Genomic DNA, 19,074 nt, shown 5'->3' on the forward strand with positions numbered 1-19,074 from the left:
CATTTAACAGCTTGATATTTTATAAAAAATTTCATGATACCAAGTTATTTTTCATGCTGACAGGATCTTATTGTAGTAAATCTAGGTATAATAAAAGTATTACATTTAATATTGATGGCCCTAAAAACATGTCTATATTAATTAAACCAACAAATTTTTACTTTTACTTCAAATATTAATTTAATACTGAATATTCCTTAGTTCACATGAATGTAAAATTCATTTGGGTTAATTTCTTTTATATTTTTGAGAATCTATGTAAGTATTTAATTTTCTGTAAGTCAAGTAAATAGAGTTCATTTACAAGTTAATTTTGGTAATGTTCTCCAGAGGCAGACATATCATATCTATAAGGCTCACACAGACATATAGACAGATACAACCAGAGATTTCATAGCTTCATTTTTAAAACTTAGTCATGAATCAGGTATTACAATACCCTAGTATTTTAAATAACAGTTGGAATAAGTTGTTTACTTGTTTGAATTTTAAAAAGGTTTCTTCTTTTTTTTCTTAGTCTCTAGACCATCTAGAGATGGTCTAGATACTAGTTCCTGAGAGCACTGGTAAAGTCTTCACATCTCAAGGCACCAGGAGAGAAATGCAAACTTCTCCTAGGAGGAACACGTCCAACTTCCCACCTAATCACCCAATCCAGATTTCTCCCGTCTCTTTTAACCAACCTCCCAGTGTCTTCCAACTTTGGGGAGGTGGGGGAGAGGGGAGCAGTTATCAATTATACACTGCCAAATAAAACTCAGGATCATCAGTCAATAATTAGGAGACATGAGAACCAAGAAAGGTCTACTCAAATTCATCTGGACTCGTCGAGAATGAAGGCAGACACAAGAGACCCAGCTGGTCTTTGAAGTACCAAGGGCTCTTGATCCTTATAAAGTTCAAGCAAAGGCAAGTCTGGTCTGTGTCTCTTCACAGTTCCCAAAACAGTCAACTGAAATAATAATGCACAATGTACCTGTGAGTTTCTGTTTTATTTGGAGACTGACTGAGTACAAGGAGATGGCCTCTCAGAGAACTCTGAGGAACTGCTCCAAAGAGGTGGGGTGGAGCGAGGGGATGTCGGCATGTCTGTGATATTGAAACTGTGCAGTCAGGGCACACAGTAGAAGGTTGCTAGTCACAAGGAACAGACATCTCAGTTAACTGACTTTAGTGCTTTTCTAAGGATGGGAAGATGAAAGAAATTTGGATTCATAAAATTTTCTCTCAAAAATATCATCTGAAGGCCTGTTCTGCCAGTTTTCCCAGAGCACAGAATGCCTCATTCCTGATCTCTGCCCTGAACTCCTTTCAGGGTGTGTTGAAAGTTAGCTACTGCTGTGGCTACAGATTCAATCTTGGTAGAGCCAAGTGGGGAGCAACATTCTTTAGAAGCCACAAGAATTAACCAAAAATTCAAATAATTATGCTTACCCATTCATTCTACAGGATGTCTCAGGCCACATCTTATTGAGTGATATCAGGAGAATGTTTCAGGAAGCAGAGTCTGGACTAGACAGGTTCAGATCACAGCTCTGTTACTTGATTTCCTCATTTGGAGAATAGCACTGAAAATACTTGCTCTATCTCTATTTTATAAAAGTTCATAAGAACTTTTATTATGAGAAACAAGGCTGTGGGAGCCCTGTCTGGGGGTGCTTCAGTCTGAAGAAGGCCTTGGATGGAGGAGGCCCAAGTCTTAGAGCTTCCTTGACCTACTTGAACACAAGCTCCCTCCTGTTGGTGGGTCTTCACACATTCTGTGCCCTGAACTACTTGCTAAAAATCAACTCTTCCATAAAACCAAGAGGTGATTATATGTCTTTAATAGTCCTCCTAGGGGTTGCAAAAAGTTGGACACAACTGAACAACTAAGCACAGCACAGCTTTATGATGCTATGCACGTGAATTTAAGGAGACAACAAGAGGTGTTCTACCAAGGAATAGCATATTTCTGGATACCCACTTTCCTCTTTTCCACTGCCTCTATACTCTTGGAGGGGACACTATTGACCCCACTTCAATCAGCACCAAAGGTTAGGGGGGGGAATCTGAAATGCCTCATACAAAAGTAGGCCATGCCTTATTTATTTGAGAGACACGGCCAAAACCCAGTATATCAGTGATAAAAATGTTCTAATTTAATTCAATTCTGACACTGTTATTAATAATATATTGACAGTAACAGGGCACGATTCAATGCATCAAGGATGAAAAATATCCAGAATTGTGCAATCAGGTATAGACAGAGATAAGTAAGCAACTAATAAAATTGGGCAGAATGATAAAAATGATAAACTTATAATTGGACTACGTCACTACTTGACTTACAACCCTCCTATGGTTCTTATAGGGGAAAAAAAAAGTCTAACTCCTTACTCAGATTTACAAAGCCCTAGAAAGTGTTCTAGTTTCATTCTTTTACAAGTGATTGACCAGTTTTCCCAGCACCACTTGTTAAAGAGATTGTCTTTAATCCATTGTATATTCTCGCCTCCTTTGTCAAAGATAAGGTGTCCATAGGTGTGTGGATTTATCTCTGAGCTTTCTATTTTGTTCCATTGATCTATATTTCCATCTTTGTGCCAGTACCATACTGTCTTGATGACTGTGGCTTTGTAGTAGGGCCTGAAGTCAGGCAGGTTGATTCCTCCAGTTCCATTCTTCTTTCTCAAGATTGCTTTGGCTATTCAAGGTTTTTTGTATTTCCATACAAATTGTGAAATTATTTGTTCTAGCTCTGTGAAAAATTCGTTGTTAGCTTGATAGGGATTGCATTGAATCTATAGATTGCTTTGGGTAGGATACTCATTTTCACTATATTGATTCTTCTGATCCATAAACATGGTATATTTCTCCATCTACTAGTGTCCTCTTTGATATCTTTCACCAGTGTTTTATAGTTTTCTATATATAGATCTTTAGTTTCTTTAGGTAGATATATTTCTAAGTATTTTATTCTTTTCGTTGTAATGGTGAATGGAATTGTTTCCTTAATTTCTCTTTCTGTTTTCTCATTGTTAGTGTATAGGAATACAAGAAATTTCTGTGTGTTGATTTTATATCCTGAAACTTTACTATATTCATTGATTAGTTCTAGTAATTTTCTGCTGGAGTCTTTAGGGTTTTCTATGTAGAGGATCATGTCATCTGCAAACAGTGAGAGTTTTACTTCTTCTTTTCCAATTTGGATTCCTTTTATTTCTTTTTCTGCTCTGATTGCTGTGGCCAAAACTTCCAAAACTATGTTGAATAGTAATGGTGAAAGTGGGCACCCTTGTCTTGTTCCTGACTTTAGGGGAAATGCTTTCAATTTTTCACCATTGAGGATAATGTTTGCTGTGGGTTTGTCATATATAGCTTTTATTATGTTGAGGTATGTTCCTTCTATTCCTGCTTTCTGGAGAGTTTTTATCATAAATGGATGTTGAATTTTGTCAAAGGCTTTCTCTGCATTTATTGAGATAATCATATGGATTTATTTTTCAATTTGTTAATGTGGTGTATTATGTTCATTGATTTGCGAACATCAAAGAGTCCTTGCATCCCTGGGAGAAAGCCCACTTGGTCATGGTGTATGATCTTTTTAATGTGTTGTTGGATTCTGATTGCTAGAATTTTGTTAAGGATTTTTGCATCTATGTTCATCAGTGATATTGACCTGTAGTTTTCTTTTTTGTGGCATCTTTGTCAAGTTTTGGTATTAAGGTGATGGTGGCCTCATAGAATGAGTTTGGAAGTTTACCTTCCTCTGCAATTTTCTGGAACAGTTTGAGTAGGATAGGTGTTAGCTCTGCTCTAAATTTTTGGTAGAATTCAGCTGAATGGCTACGATCCAAAAGTCTACAAGCAATAAATGCTGGAGAGGGTGTGGAGAAAAGGGAACCCTCTTACACTGTTGGTGGGAATGCAAACTAGTACAGCCACTATGGAGAATAGTGTGGAGATTCCTTAAAAAACTGGAAATAGAACTGCCTTATGACCCAGCAATCCCACTGCTGGGCATACACACTGAGGAAACCAGAAGGGAAAGAGACACATGTACCCTAGTGTTCATCGCAGCACTGTTTATAATAGCCAGGACTTGGAAGCAACCTAGATGTCCATCAGCAGATGAATAGATAAGAAAGCTGTGGTACATATACACAATGGAGTATTACTCAGCCATTAAAAGGAATACATTTGAATCAGTTCTAATGAGGTGGATGAAACTGGAGCCTATTATACAGAGTGAAATAAGCCAGAAAGAAAAACACCAATACAGTATACTAACGCATATATATGGAATTTAGAAAGATGGTAACAGTAACCCTGTATACGAGACAGCAAAAGAGACACTGATGTATAGAACAGTCTTTTGGACTCTGTGGGAGAGGGAGAGGGTGGGATGATTTGGGAGAATGGCATTGAAACACGTATAATATCATATATGAAATGAGTCGCTAGTCCAGGTTCAATGCACGATACTGGATGCTTGGGGCTGGTGCACTGGGACGACCCAGAGGGATGGTACAGGGAGGGAGGAGGGAGGAGGGTTCAAGATGGGGAACACGTGTATACCTGTGGCAGATTCATATTGATTATGGCAAAACCAATACAATATTGTAACGTTAAAAAATAAAAAAAATTTTAAAAAGCCCTAGCCCCCACCAATCTCTCACATTTCTTTTACAACTCTCTCCTTGCCCACAGGGCTCCAACAAATGGACTTCCTTCAAATGTATCCCTACTTTAGGACCTTTTCCCTACAGGTGCTTCAGCCTAGATCCCTATTCTTTCACCCCATCATTTTCAAATTTCTTCTATTCATTCTGATCCCTGCTTAAATCTCACCTTCTCAGACACTCCCTTGGTCCCTCTATCTAAAGTAGCCAAGCAGTCACTGCCCTTTTTTCAGTTCTTTGCATTTATTTACCTTGTTTCCTATGATGTATTTGTGTGAGAGAGAGAGAGAGAAAGAGAAATCCACCTCTCCTCCCTCTTGTACAGTAATATCCAATAGAACTTTCTGTGCTGCTGGAGCTCTATGGGTGTTGTGCAAGCATTTGTAATGTGCCATTACAATCAAAGAATTAATTATTTTTTCCATTTAGCTTGATTTATATATAAGTTTAAATAGCCAAACATGGCTACTGTGTTGGATGGCGCTCGACATAGACTATAAATAAACCCCTTCAAGGTAGGTCTCCCCCTTTCATTCTCTATCTCTGAAAACTTGTTAGGGATTTGATGGGTATAGACTGAATAAAGTATGAAAGCACAAAGGCACAGAGAGAGACTGTTCATTGACTGAGGGGCTGGGATTTTGGATGGGGGAAAGTCTCTTCAAAATGTGACATATGAGCTTCACAACTGAAGAATGGGAAATAGGCAAAGAGTGTTTTAAGTGAAAGAAATGATGAGTAAGAGCCAAGTCAGGAACATAGAACCAAGGCTCTGTGATGTGCAGTAAGTGTACGATTCCATAGGACTGAATTTTCAGACAAGCTGTCTCCCACGGGAGCCCTCACTATGTCCTCAAGGCTCCCAAACAGCACAACAGATTTTTTTCAATTTGAGCTATTCGACAGTTGCTACTCTAGAATCAACTTTGTGACCCCTTGAAGATACATCCCAGTTGAGGGATAATGCTCAGGCAGCAAATATGACTTTCCAGCTGCTTACTTTACTCCACAGGAAATGAAACCCCAGTGCAGGCACAGAGAATGAGAGGATCAGACTCACCTTTGAGAAGGAATGCAGGGGCCACTATGGTGAGAAGCATGAGGACCTGTCAGGAAGCTGCTGCAATATTTCTGTCTGGGGGTGCTTCAGTCTGAAGAAGGCCTTGGTTGGCCCAAGGAGGCCCAAGTCTTAGAGCTTCCTCGACCTACTTGAACACAAGCTCCCTCCTGTTGCTGGGCTTTCACACATTCTGTGCCCTAAACTACTTGCTGAAAATCAACCCTTCCATAAAACTAAGAGGTATGATTATATGTCTTTAACAGAAGAGAGGAGGGAGAGCAGCTCAGGCCCTGGTTGTTTCAACACAGGACCAGCAGGACTTCTTGCAGAGTGTGGAGTAACAGCCTAAAGATGACTCCAAGCGATCTGGCCTGAGCAACTGGAAAGACTGGAGGGGCCACCAACTGAGACAGGGGTAGCTGTGTGTAACAGTTTGGGAGGAAATATTGTGGACTTCAGACATGTTGAGTTTCAGAGTTCTCAGACACCCAAGTGAAAACTCTTCAGGAGAGGGGATCTGGAATGAAAATACTTATTTCAGAGACATCAGCATAGAAATGGGATTTTAAAGCCATGAACCAGAGTTGATGCTCAGGGGATGTCCTTGGTTTATAGACTAGGACCTGGGGCCTTGTGCAAAAGTAGGAGGTGGAAGAGGCACATCACACACATAGAAACAAGCCAATGAAGCAGGAGGAAAGGTAAAAAGTAAATGGGATCCTACTGCAGCCAAGTGAAACAAATGCATTAACAAAGAGGCAATGATCATGAATCAAATGCTGCAAAGACAAGGAATGAGATTTGCCTATAGGACAGAGCAACCTGGAGATCATTAATGACCTTAATAAAAGCAGTTTTAGTAAAGAATAGTTGAATGACTGTTCACTTCCCCAATCTATGTTACATCTCAAGAAAAAGGATTTACAAGGAAAGGGAAAATCAAAAGAGAATTAAAAACTGAGGTCAGGGAATACTTTCAAGGAATTTTGTGACAAAAAATAAAAGGAAGGGGGAGTTTGGAAGTAGGGTTAAGAGACAGATGATGAAAATATCAGCATGCTTGTACGATCTGGAGATGACTGAGTGGAAGAATTGATTTGGGCAAGGAAAAAATGCATGGAGCAATAGAGGGACAGAATTCACTGTCCAATTAGGGGATTCTACTGAGACATGACTGGGGATAGCACATCTTCGAGAGCAAATGGACGAGGGACTCACACATGATAATTTGGAAATGCTGAGGTGCCACTGGAAACCAATGGGTCACGAAAGCAAGACCAACCCAGGAGGTGCCTCTGGAAAGCAAGGGGTCATGAAAGCAAAGCCCAGGAGGCCAATGCTCTCCAGCTATCTGCAGTTGCCAACTATGAGGAAGAACCCACATCAGAGGATAGCTATTTTTAAAATCTTCTCCAGTATTTAAATAATCCCATCAATTATCTTCCCCATCTTAAAGCATTCAGGTGTTTCCTAAGACCAAAGTTGAAACTCTAAAATCTGCCCAGAAGAGACTTCCCAAGCTAGCCACACCCTTCCTTCTATCCCAAGCCTAACAAAAGTCCAAGCCAAAACTTGTACTTGCTAATCTTTGCAAGATCAATTTCTAACACATAAAAGAATACTATCAAACCTGTAAAAGTCAGAAGCAAATATCAGGCTCCTCCTTTACATTTTACCAATATTTTAACTTTACAAACCACAGACATTGATGAACAAAATTGTTCACAGAGATACACATACTCCTAGTCCCATTTCCTTGATACTATATAACACCCGTGCAACAGATAAGGAGAGACTTGCCAAAGGCATGTATTGACTCTAAGTCACACAGCTTTTGTTTGTTCCCCTTGCATGCCTTGTGGGATTTCATTTCCCAATCACAGATCGAATCCACGCCCCCTGCAGTGGAAGCTCTGAGTCCTACCACTGACCTATCATGGAATTTCCCACACAGCTTTGAAGTGAGCCTCAATGAGTATTCCTTCCTCCAAAGGTACCACACAATTCTGCTCAGGTTTCTTTTCCCCTCTCTTTCCCTCACTGATGTTGCGCAGGAAAAGCTTAAACAATTCCAATGTGTAAGTCCATGATTCTATTTAAATGAGGATTCCTCTCTCAAGACATACAAATCCATTTTATATGAGTGACACAATATCTATTGGTCCATTCATCATTGTATTAAGATTCCATATTTTACTGAGAAAGTTCAAGCAGCAATGTTCCAGTTTTCTCTTCAGCGTAAGAAAGGATTGTATTTACAGGTGGATGTACGTACATCCATTGATGTACTTGGATTCGATCTGTGATTGGAAAATCCCACAAGCCATGCAGGGGGGACCAAAAAAACAAACAAAAGCTGTGTGACTTAGAGACAATACATCCCTTTGCTGAGCTGAAGAGAAGTACAGTGCTTTCCAGAGGATTGTACTTACAGCTGAGTCAGGAGGTAGTTTTCCAGCTTCTCTGGTGGTCTGTCACTGATTCTGTCTCTTTTCTCTTTATGGATAAAGATGGAATTCTAGTCCTTATCTTTTTGTCACACCTTTCCAGAGAATGTTGGGAGCTATCTTTAGAAGTTAAACTTCTCTAGTCTGCCAGTCTTTTTGCTGGATTTGATCCAGTCACTAAATAGATTACCGGGAGATTTTAGTGAGCTAGAATAGAATTTGTTCTCTCCTAGGCTGTTTTTACTTTTTAATTGAAGTAGAGTGGACGTACAATATTAAAGAAGTTAAAGGTGTATAATAGTGATTCACAATTTTTAAAGGTTATGCTCCATTTTCAGCTATTATAAAGTATTGTCTGTTGTACAATATGTGTTGTACAGTATATCCTTGTAGTTTATTTTATACCTAGTGGTTAATACCACTTGACCCCCTACTGTTGTTTCCTCTCCCCATTCCCTCTCCCACTGGTAATCACTAGCTTGTTCTCTATATTTGTGAGTCTGCTTCCTCCTCAGTTAAATTGACTAGTCTGTTTTATTTTTTAGATTCCACATATAAGTGATTTCAGTAATACAGTATGTGTCTTTCTCTGACTTATTTCACTAAGCATGCTGCTGCTGCTGCTGCTAAGTCACTTCATTCGTGTCCGACTCTGTGCGACCCCATAGATGGCAGCCCACCAGGCTCCCCCATCCCTTGGATTCTCCAAGCAAGAACACTGGAGGGGGTTGCCATTTCCTTCTCCAATGCATGGAAGTGAAAAGTGAAAGTGAAGTCTCTCAGTCGTGTCCAACTCTTAGCGACCCCATGGACTGCAGCCTACCAGGCTCCTCCGTCCATGGGATTTTCTAGGCAAAAGTACTGGAGTGGGGTGCCATTGCCTTCATAATACCCTCCAAATACACCCAAGCTGTTGCAAATGGCAACATTGTGCGTGTATATATATACACTGTAACTTGTTTATCCATTCATGTTTATGGACAATTAGATTGCTTTCCTATCTTGGCAACTGTAAATAAGGCTGCTATGAATATTGGAGTGCATATATCTTTTAGAATTATTGCTTTTTGGGGGGGATATATAATCAGGAGTGGAATTGCTGAGTCATACCATAGTCCCATTCTTAGTTTTCTTATAAACCTCTGCCTGCACTAAATCAAATTCCCACCAACAGTGTACAAGGGTTCTCTTTTCTCCATATCCTTGCCAACATTAGGTTTTGTGTTCTTTTTTATGAAAGCCATTCTGATAGGTGTGAGGTGATACCTCATCGTGGTTTTGACATTTTGATTTGCATTTCCCTGAAGAGAAGCAAGGTCAAACATGTGCCTGTTGGCCATCTGCATGACCCCTTTGGAAAAATGTCTACCCAGGTCTTCTGTCCATCTTGTAACATGGTTGTTTTTTTGACGTTGAGTTGTATGAACTGTTTATGTATTTTGGATATCAGCCCTTTATTAGTCATATCATTTACAAATAATTTCTACCTCTCATTATGTTGCCTTTTCCTTTTGTGATGGTTTCCTTTGTTGTTCAAAAGCTTTTAAGCTTAATTAGTTCCCATTTATTTTTGTTTTTATTTCTCTTGCTTTAAAAGGAGCAGATGTGAGACAACATAGCTACTTTTTTTTTAATGCACAGGTTTTCTAATTCAACATGTATTCTCTTGCTTGCTGACTACAACATAGGAAGACCCAAGCTCCAGACCCTCTGGTCACTGCATCCTGCTGCCAATGAGGCCATTGGGTGTGACCAGAGACCTCAACACTCCCAGCTGCCTGAGCAAAGTAAGCAGGAGTCCATTGTTCCCCAAAAAATGAGCACTGGCCCCCAAATATCCCATTGCTGCAAGAGGCCAGCATGCTGTTGGGGAGCCAGACTGAAGCCTCTGAAAGGTTGGTGGCGGGTCAGGGAGTGGGGAGGAGGGTGATCATGACTGCCCCTGGGACAGAGCTCAGCCTGAGGCAGGGTGTGGGGGATGGTGGGCATGGTGAGGGAGAATAAATGAGATAAACTTACACTCATGACCAGGAGCTCCAGGTCCCAATATCTCTCAGAGGCACAGCCCTGAGGATAGAGCAGGAAGTCACTTGGGCCCTGGGTGGAGCCATCCTGCAACCCCTCCACAGGATGGACCCAGGGCCTCTCTCTGGGTGAGGTCGATGTGTCACTCCAACCTCAGCCATGGACAGCATGTGGTGAACCAAGAGGATGGTGGTTGTGGGTGTGTAGTGGTGAGCATAGGGGTGCTGAAACATAGCAGGTGGAGGGTGATGGCCCAGACAGACTTTAGCTCATCATGACCAAGCCCTGGGCATTCACTCTCCCCACCTGGGCTACTAGCCAGGCCCCGTCCTCAGACTGTGCCCAGGAAGCCAGGCACAGCTGAACCCTCCCAGACCCTGGGACTAGTCCTGGCCTTAGAAACCTGGTATCTACCTTCCAGAGGGTCTGGCCTCACTTCCACAGCCTTTGCAGTCACCTTATTGTCCCAAGAAAGACCCTGGTCACACCTGGGTTCCCCAACCCCATAGCAAGCAATTCTGGGCATGGAGGGCTCAGGCATCATCTCATTCACACCAATTAAGAACTGGGACCCTTGCAGGCTTCAAGGGGGTTAGGGCCAAGGGCACCAGGACTGGACACATGGCCCCCAGCACAGGGCACCTGGCACAGTTGGGACCAGGCCTACAGATCTCCCAGCTCTGGCTGCTAGATGAGGGCCAGCCCCAAATTCACTGAAGTCGCATTGGTCAGAAGGTCATAGGCCCATGACTTAGCTACTCACGGGTACGGTGTGTACTACTCGCTCAAGCTTGCTCCAAAGCAGCTGCCACCAGGTCTGCTTATCCTTCTCCAGGGCTGTGTTGGGGTCTTGCCCTTGTACTTGGTGATGTAAGAGTAGATCTCATGCAGGACACTCATGCTATTGAATTGACTCAGGTCCAACGTGAGATATGCACTTGTGTCCTGGTAGCTGATGGCAGACCATCTTGGTGATGTAGGCGTAGTTAATCTCCACCTAGCTCTTATACCTGAGGATGTCCTTGGTGTAGAGCAGCTTCTGGGAGGAAAAGTCCTTGCCCAGCTTGTGCTCAGATGTGGAGCAGGAGTCCATGAAGGCCTAGGCCACCACTGACAGGCAGGCGTGAGTGCTGCTGCTCTTGTAGATGTTGAATACGAAGGCCTAGGCCACCACTGACAGGCAGGCGTGAGTGCTGCTGCTCTTGTAGATGTTGAATACGATCTGTTGGTTCTTGATCATGTTCAACCAGGAGCACGGGAACAGGCAGTTTTACTTCCAGGTGTGATGCATATCTGCATCATGTACCTGGTGTCGATCGGCCTGCTCATCCATGAAATCAAACATGTACTCGATGGCCAGCAGCAGGGCTGAGCCCCAGTGCATGCTGAAGATGGTTTGGAAGAGGGCATCCACGAACTTCCGTAGCATGCCCTTGATGGCCAGAAGCCACATCAGGAAGTTCTCGAGGACCGTCTTGCTGCCTCAGTTGCCACTGAGCTGTTCCAGGTGGTCATGGTTCTTGAACAGGAACATTGCTACTTTTTATATCAAAGAGTGCTCTGCCCATGTTTTCCTCTGGCAGTTCTATGGTTTCTGGTCTATTTATGTCTTTAACCCATTTTATTTTTGTATGTGATATTGAGTGCATGAGTGAAAGTCGCTCAGTCATGTCCAACTCTTTGCGATCCCATAGACTATACAGTCCATGGAATTCTCCAAGCCAGAATACTGGAGTGGGTAGAATCTCCCTTCTCTAGGGGATATTCCCAACCTAGGGATCGAACCCAGGTCTCCCACATTGCAGGCAGATTCTTTACCTGCTGAGCTATCATTCTTCTACTTGTAGCTGTCCAGTTTTTCCAGCACCACTTTTTAAAGACTGTCTTTTCTTCATTGTCTATTCTTGCCTCTTTTGTCATTGATTAATTGACCAAAAGTATATGATTCTGAATTCTCCATCCTCTTCCATTGATCTATGTGTCTGTTGAGCCAGTACCATAATGTTTTGATTACCATAGCTTTGTAATATAGTCTAAAGTTGGGGAGTGTGAATTCCTCACCTTTATTCTCTTTCTCAATATTGTTTTGGCCTTTTGGGTCTTTTGTATTTCCACATAAATTTTAAAGTTGTTCCTAGTTCTTTGAAAGATACTATTGGTATTTTGGTAGGGACTGTATTGAATCAATACATTGCCTTGGGTAATTTTAACAATATTATTTTAACAATATTAATTATTGTTAAATATTAATAAAATGTTTTCAGTAATAATTTATTAATATAAAATTTGATATATAATACTACATTATATGTATATTATATAATATATAAAATATATTAATATTAATATATTTATATAAATTTTAAAATGTAAATTTTATATAAATATTAGAAAATATTAAATTTAATATTTAACAATATTAATTATTTTAACAATCATTTAACAATATTAATTCTTCCAATCCAAGAACATGGTATAATTTTTCATCCGTATTATCTTCAGTAGTTTTCCAAATACAGGTCTCTCACCTCCTTAGGCAGTTTTATTCTGGGAAATTTATTCTTTTTGAGGTAGGCTGTTTTTAAAAGATTCAGTACAGGTCTTGATTTAGGGTCAGACTTTAGGCCCAAAAAGTCATATGAATTTTGATACTGTTTATACAAGAAGGGACTTTAACTACCTGGGGCCAAACCTCTTGATTTCTATGTGAATAAACTGAGGACCAGAGAGAAATAGACGAAAGGACCCACAGAAGTCATTCGGGACCAATGCAGAAGTGAAAGCCAGGTTCACCTACCCCTATTCCACTGTTCCTCTTCCTCAAGAAACAGTGTTTCACCAATATTTTTTATTGTTGTTCTTCGCAACACTCAGCTTGTGGTATCTTAGTTCCCCAACCAGGGATATAAACACACAGCCTCTGCAATCAAAGCTCGGAGTCCTAACCAGTGGTCTGCCAGGGAATTCCCATTTATTTCACCAAATATTCATCAAGCATCCCATTCTAAGCAATGCAACATTTTAAGTAGATAAAGCAAACCCACAATCTCCACCCTTGAAAGTTTAGGAAAACAAGCCACCACTTTCAGTATGAATGAAGTCATCATAGGAAACAAGCTTATGGTTACCAAAGGGGGAAGGTGGGAGAAAAAGTAGGAGTATACAGAAAACTAAGATCATGGCATCTGGTCCCATCACTTCATGGGAAATAGATGGGGAAACAGTGGACACAGTGTCAGACTTTATTTTGGGGGGCTCCAAAATCACTGCAGATGGTGATTGCAGCCATGAAATTAAAAAACGCTTATTCCTTGGAAGGAAAGTTATGACCAACCTAGATTGAATGTCTATTCAAAAGCAGAGACATTACTTTGCCAACAAGGTCTGTCTAGTCAAAGCTATGGTTTTTCCAGTGGTCATGTATGGATGTGAGAGTTGGACTGTGAAGAAAGCTGAGTGCCGAAGAATTGATGCTTTTGAACTGTGGTGTTGGAGAAGACTCTTGAAAGTCCCTTGGACTGCAAAGAGACCCAACCAGTCCATTCTAAAGGAGATCAGTCCAGGGTGTTCATTGGAGGGAATGATCCTAAAGCTGAAACTCCAGTACTTTGGCCACCTCATGCAAAGAGTTGACTCATTGGAAAAGAACCTGATGCTGGGAGGGATTGGGGGCAGGAGGAGAAGAAGACGACAGAGGATGAGATGGCTGGATGGCATCACCAACTCGATGGACATGAGTCTGAGTGAACTTTGGGAGTTTGTGATGGACAGGGAGGCCTGGCATGCTGCGATTCATGGGGTCGCAAAGAGTCAGACAGGACTGAGCGACTGAACTGATACAGTTCAACTGATACATAAAATAGATCAGCAACAAAGATTTACTGTATAGCATAGGAAACTGGTGACTCAGATGGTAAAGAATTTGCCTGCAAGGAAGACAGCCAGGGCAGATCCCTGTGTTGGGAAGATTCCTTGGAAAAGGGAATCGCTACCCACTCTCAGTATTCTTCCCATGGACAGAAGAGCCTGTCAGGCCACAGTCCATGGAGCTGCAAAGAGGCAGACAAGACTCAGTGACTTACATTTCACACTATAGGGAACTATATTCATTATCTTGCAATAAACTATAATGGAAAATAATCAGAAATACATCCACATACACACACATGTGAATCACTTTGTTATAAACCTAAAACTAATATAATACTGGTAATCAACTGTACTTCAATTTAAAATAAAGGAGTCTAGTTACACTGTGCCCCTATATAATTTATATACCTCTCTCACATATAATACCATGTCCATTGATGTCCCAGGTTTTGAAGCTGTGAGTGAGAGGATGTCAGAAAATGGAATGTGAGCTAAGTGAGCTCCTGTTCACACAGCTAGAGGGCACTGCCTAGTGTAAAACAGAACATCTCCCCAAATTATGAGATGATGGGTCCTTTTTCTTCGTGCCCAAAACCAAAACAATGTTTTCTACTTAAAAACACTGACATCAGAGATTTGTTTGGGGATGAAAACTTTCACTTCTAGCTATGTGCCTTGCTGCATTATCACATGATTGTAAGTCATTTCCTCTGCATCCATTTTAGGGAAGATGATTGGATTAGAAAAAAAGAAAACATGATAGCACTTGGCTTTCATCAGATAAGGTTAAGGGAATCTTCTGAAGGACTCAGTACTCTTCCAAACCAAGCCCACTGCAAGACTTGGGCACCAGTTGAACTCCTGTGCTAGTAGAAGTTATTCAAAATGTATGCTGAGCTTTGTCAAAAGTTTTGTCAAGGCACTGCATTTGTAGTGAGCATTGGGACTTACCACACTGACATCAGAACCCTCTGTTAACTAGCTATGTTGCTAAAGAATGTTGACATTTTAAAATGTTAAAACTTCAAACATCAAAAATCAAAAATGAATTATTTCGAGTGAAAGGAATACTATTGAAATAAATTGCTTTCTAAAATGACTGCCTTGAGAAAAAAACATACATTTAGTAATACACTGAATGGTATATTTCTTTAAAAATATACTACTGTTCTATTGTCATGAGAGTTCAAAAACAATCACATCCTTTGACACAACAATTCCATGTCCACAATCATAAATGTTGGAAGTATACAAATGCACATAGGTTTTTGTATATTTTAAATGGGAAAAAAAAAAAAAAAACACTAAACATCTATATGTGGGGAAATTATTTAATAGATTAAGCACATTTGTTATACATAATACTATATAGCTGTCTAAGTAAAGGCTGTTGCCCCATTCTCACAGGGAATGATAAGCTTCTGTAAGTAGTGGAAAAAATTAGGTTACTGTGTGTGTGTGTGTGTGTGTGTGTGTGAGTGAGTGAAAAAGAGAGAGAGAAAACAAGAAAATAGTCCAGAACTTTACTAAATCTAGAGCCACTAGCCACATGTGGCTATTGAGCACTTAAAAAGTGACTAGTCAGAATGGACATGTCCTCTAAATGGAAAATACTCACTGAACTGTGAAGACATATAATGAAGGAAAAAAAACGAAATAACAACACTAAGAAAAAAAAACAAAAGCACTGCATTTCTGCTGGACAGTGCTGACCTAGGACTGTCCCTGGGGAGTGGGACTGGGGAAAAATTTTGATGGAGAGGACAGGGAATAGGCATTTCCACTTTTAATTATTTTTCAGAAAGCACTTAATTTAAAATTTTAAAAATCAGAGTAGGAATCCAAGCAAAAGTTATCATTTAGTTAACATTATGTGTCAGTTTTAATTTCTTAGTTTTCACAAATGGTACCATGGTTATGTAAGCTGTTAACCAAAACAAAACAAAACAAAAATCTACTGAATACAGGAACTCTGTACTATCATTGCAATTTTTCTGCAAATCTCAAATTATTTCAAAATAAAAACCTAAAAAAAACAACAATGAGGGAAACAAGCACTCTAACAAGATGTATCTTCTGCTTAGAGATTCTTACTTGGAGTCTCAAAGTACTTACTGTAAAGTAACTCACCTACCCACAGCTCCTTGTAAACACGTTTGCTTGAAACAAGGCAGCTAGGATTACTAAATATCATATTCCTTAGCTCCCACCTGAAATTCCATCAATTCAGAAAACTCTCTTCTGCCTTGGTGATTAGAAACTGCCTCGCTGCTGCTTAGGTACCAGGGATTTTTGCTGGAGTAGGAGGCTTGCTCCTAGAAGAGGAAAGCTGCCACCTCTCCCAGGACTTCACTGAGGCCTGGGCAGCTAGAAGTTTACAAAGCCCCTTCACTTGCTCCTTGCTCCCTCATCGGCTCCTTGCTTCAGCCCTCAGACTAAACCAACACTAAGGTCAAGAGATTTTTGCTAAGATCTCATCGTGAACTTTGAGATTAAAAAAATGAATCAAAAATCAATATTACTAGTATAACAACCTTCACCTAACACCTTGTACAGGTGTTACTACTTACTTAAAGGTTTCCAGAACAAGAACTAAACTCAGCATGCAAATGAGTAGGAATGGCAGGTAAAACTGGATAACAAAATTTAAAACAGATTTGATATAGATATATAGATACATGGTTATTTCAGAACTGGCCAAATGAAGATAATTTTAAACAGTGCATTGGAGTGTAAAATACTTTCATTTTACATGAAGTAGGTTTAAAAACATGAAATGTAGAAATTACAAAGGACAACATGTCAGATTGTCATAAGGCATGTTGTTAAGTATAGACTATAAACCTGCAACAAAATACTTTCCAAAGGTGACCCAACCACAAAACAAGTATATTAAAAATAATGTGGGTATTTAAACAGACATTCTACCACCACAACCACACCTGTATAGCTTAAATAATTTTTTAAACATCACTACTTTCTCTGGAAAAAGAGTCACACAATAAGCAGAAGGAGCTTGACTAAGAATTACGAAAGAAAACTGCTACTATGTAAATGAGTGACCTTTATAATTACAGGCAACACAACTGAGAAAAAGATGTAGAGGATCTAGAATCTTGAAAGTCACATTTCTGATGCATTCTCTACTGCACAGCTTTTCCACTGAAAACTGGTTAAAATCTGAGCTCCCCTTAAGCTTGTGAACTCTACAACCAAGTGTCCCAGCTGCCCCTCTCCTTTTCCCCTTTCCTGCTGAGTTCCAGAAAAGAATGATGAAAATCTTTAAAATTACAGATCTAGGGCATCTCTACTTGCCTCTGGAAAGACTTTCTCAGTAGAAATCTGGAGACAAAATTAATTTGCATTCAGGTAAAAAAAAAATTCAAACTTATGTGAAAATTAAATTTAAATGGAAATAAGCATAAGGGGATGTTCCCAAATAAATAAATGACTAGTCAAACTGCTTGGAATTTCTGCCTTGGGAATTCTAACACTAAAAGTGATAGGCAGATAAAACATGGTAAGATTTTAAATTTTCAGTCTGAAAATATCAGGGAGCCTCTACGGGCCCTGTGGGTGTCTATGGCAGAGATCTAGAAGAAAAATTTCTAAGGCACTTCTAAGAGAAAAACCACACATTCGATCTTCCTATGTTGTTTTTAATTAAGTTACCACTTGTCATCACCCAGGCCCTTTGGGGGTTCCTTGATAGTTTGTTATCTTTCTTCCATCTTCCTCATTACAAATCACTGATACAGAGTTGATCCTACCCTGAAAACCAGGGTCCCAATCCCTGCTGGAACCACTCTTGACACATCTAGAGTGATGCTACACACTACTGCTGGCTGTGACCTGAGCTTATCCAAAGTCTTCATTTCTTTCTATGAGGAGGAGGGTGGACAGAGAAACATTGTGATCATACTTAAATCAATTTATTTATTACAAAAAAAATGGAGAAAATGATTCAAACAGTTATGCTGCTAATTGCTTCAGTCGTGTCCGACTCTGTGCGACCCCATAGACAGCAGCCCACTAGGCTCCTCTGTCCCTGGGATTCTCCAGGCAAGAATACTGGAGTGGGTTGCCATTTCCTTCTCCAATGCATGAAAGTGAAAAGTGAAAGTGAAGTTGCTCAGTAATTCCTGACTCTTAGCGACCGCATGGACTGGAGCCTACCAGGCTCCTCCGTCCATGGGATTTACCAGGCAAGAGTACTGGAGTGGGGTGCCATTGCCTTCTCCTCAAACAGTTATAGAAGCACATAAAAGGAAAAAGTGAAACTCGACTATTTGCCCCTGTGGAATAACCATATTAACTTTGGAATATGCTTCTGGAATATGCTTCTGGAATATTTTACAGTAAAAGAAAAAAATAAAGTTAACTATACTATTTTAGAACCTTTTTCTTTTTATTAGCAATATAGATTTCTCCTTTGACAAGTAACACAGCTCTGTGAAACTAGTTTTGTCTGTTTCCTTCACTGCTATATTTCTAGGGACTAAAACACTGTCTGGCACAAAGTAGGTGCCAAAAAATGTTCACTGAATGAATGAATGAGATCCTCCTTCCTGTCAGATCAGTCAGAAGTTCCATGGGGTCAGGGATGTGTCTATTTGGTCTCTGATCCCAGCACCAGAGTACCTGGCACAAGGTAAGCACTTAGTATCTGTTGAACTAGCGAAACAACTCAATGATGAAACCAACTAATTTTTTTTTAACTGCTCCCGTGTGTTGACAATACCACCTAACCAACTATTCCCCAATTCATGGAAAAAGTCTCTCACAAACACTGTTGCAATAGTTGTTCTTATATATATATCCTTGTTTAAAGATTTTTTTAGAATAAGAATCCCTTTTGTGGGGCAATCATTGACCGGTTTAAATGTGTTCTGAAACCTCTTCCCTCTAGAATTTCATAAACTAAAAACACTTAAGATTAATTATTCAGCTTGTTTAAAAGCCACTGCCTGGAACTATGTAAAATGATCTCCCTTTCAAATCTCCAGTA

At 40.2% G+C, this 19,074-nt stretch overlaps 1 pseudogene; it reads right to left on the reverse strand.

The window, feature by feature from the left end:
- Nucleotides 1-10,947: 10,947 nt before the first annotated feature.
- On the reverse strand, nucleotides 10,948-11,730 carry LOC129631881 (plexin-A1-like; annotated as a pseudogene).
- Nucleotides 11,731-19,074: the final 7,344 nt, after the last annotated feature.

Source organism: Bubalus kerabau, chromosome 1, assembly GCF_029407905.1.
Source record: "Bubalus kerabau isolate K-KA32 ecotype Philippines breed swamp buffalo chromosome 1, PCC_UOA_SB_1v2, whole genome shotgun sequence".
Lineage (NCBI taxonomy): Eukaryota > Metazoa > Chordata > Mammalia > Artiodactyla > Bovidae > Bubalus > Bubalus kerabau.